The sequence below is a fragment of the Dendroctonus ponderosae genome, unplaced genomic scaffold (genome assembly GCF_020466585.1).
Source record: "Dendroctonus ponderosae isolate FM_Combo_2020 unplaced genomic scaffold, Dpon_F_20191213v2 Dpon_F_20191213_5, whole genome shotgun sequence".
NCBI classification, from domain to species: Eukaryota; Metazoa; Arthropoda; class Insecta; order Coleoptera; family Curculionidae; genus Dendroctonus; species Dendroctonus ponderosae.
Genome location: NW_026018715.1, coordinates 423262 through 425339, shown reverse-complemented (window position 1 = coordinate 425339; position 2078 = coordinate 423262). Strand labels below are relative to the sequence as shown.

General features: G+C 29.5%; 1 long non-coding RNA gene across 1 annotated transcript; it reads left to right on the top strand.

Annotated features, from left to right (window-relative positions):
* The first annotated feature begins 491 nt into the window (after window positions 1-491).
* On the top strand, window positions 492-1694 carry LOC125504532. Its single transcript, XR_007281549.1, has 2 exons — window positions 492-1020; window positions 1654-1694. It is a non-coding gene; the product is annotated as an uncharacterized LOC125504532 (long non-coding RNA).
* Window positions 1695-2078: the final 384 nt, after the last annotated feature.

Below are 2078 nucleotides of genomic sequence, written 5' to 3'. Positions count from 1 at the left end.
TTTTAATAATTTAAATAAGCAGCATTGACAATCAACGCTGAAAAAAGCTTGTAAATTAAAAATCAATTTTTCTATCAAATCAACCACAATTACTTTATACTTTGAGATGTATCCATTGCATAATACAAATATCTGTTTGTTTCCCAAAAAGCAATAATTTTTTTCATTAAAGCTACTTAAAATGAAGCGTAAAACTCAGACCAACAGCAAAAATGTTATTATGGTGAAACCAAAAAGTAGATTTTTGAAACTTTTGGTTTAATTGTTATTAATTTAATATTGTTGCGGATCGTTGATACCTGTATTATATGTGACTCGCAAGTTTTTACGTCAGAATTTAAAACAAATCCGGAAAGTTATCTTAATTTTGCTTCTTAATTTAATTATAAATTTTTCATAAAATTGCATGTTAAATAGTTACGCATAAACATTTTTTTTACTCGTCAATGTTCATTAATTAATAGATTTACTCACAATCAAGTATTCAATTGTTTTTCCATAATTTGTCTACAATTGTTTAAACAATTTGTGGTAAGCAACAAATTTCCCGGTTATCGTTGAATAATTCAATTTACTAAACCAAATGCTTTGCTTTTGTTTACTCGTGCTCAAGTATTCAATTTCACCTGATTTTTGAAGAAACAATATTTCCGTAAATTGTCAACGATTGATTGAACAATTCTTGGTAAGCCACTAATTTTTTGTCGTTTAACGATTGACTAATAAAAAACAAATGCGACTTCATAATGCTTCCAACAGAATTCAAATCGCTGAAAATTTAATTCAATATCAACGTTAAAGAAAATTTAGCTGTAAACCTTTGATTTTGATAAGCTGCGCATTCTGGAACTACTTTTACCGGCGGAGCGCGTATGCTTCTCAAATCAGTGCGAACTGGCCAAGGCCAATAGCGTGGCCAGTCTTGTCGTAGCTTTCGAACGGATGGTTGATACGGGCGCGTTGAAATTCACGACTTTTGGCGGTTATTTGTGAGAAAGTGATTAAAACGGTTTTAGCTTGGTAAGCTATTGAACTTTTACCTATTACATAATTCTTTAACATTTGCTTTAGGGCTACTTAACTATTTCCCTCTTTTTCATCTAAGTTTTGCTTTAATTGTGCTTTTATACTTATTATCCCTGTTAACGAATGATTTCTTTTATTCTAAGAGATCGATGAACATATTTGTTTATTTCCCAACATTAAATAGAGCTTTTACTCATCATTACTCTCCAAACGACCAGTTTGTTTGATATTTTAGGGCACATTTCGTCAGCATTAATGTTTCCCGCTTTTTTTAACCGCCATTCGTTTTGGTGGTAGTTATTGCCTTAACTACAACAACTAGCACTGCAGGTCCGGATCTAGAAAATTGCAAATATTTACAGTTTAATCAGAAACAATTTATCTGTTTATTTTCAAATTTTAAACTTAATTTCGTTATTAGCAAGTTTGCTTCGATAGGAGTGCATTAACTTTTGTTTTTATGTTTCTATATTTTAGACATTGCTATTGTTAATATTGTAATTTTTTTATATTCTTGCTGAATTTCCCTAAAATTTTATAATTCAACTTCCTGTGTTTTATTTTTAGTTATATCCTTGTCCCAAATTGCTTCTCAGATCAAATAATTTTTTTATGTTTTTCACGTAGTGTCCAGTGGAAGCAGCGCAGTTTAGGACGTTTGAAGTGGCAACAGTAACGTGTATATTCCGGTAAGTTGCATGCATTTTTTCCACCTGATTATCCATTGTCGTTATGAAACATATTTCGTTCTATTCAAACATGAACTTGCAAATCTTTATCTTACAAATTTACAAAAATCTCAAAAAAAATCTTAACTTTATTTCTTTATTTAATTAATTATTTCAGTTCTACAAGTTACAAATTTTAGTTATCACATTGTTATCCCTAATTTTTCGTTCCCAAAAAGTACTGTGAAACTATTCAAAATTGCTGTTTAATTTCGTATTTGAAACGGAACTTATATTTTATTGAATCATATTAAGAAAACACTTTCATTTATAATGATTAAATGTTACTATTCCAATTGAAACAGGTATCATTTATTTTTTTTG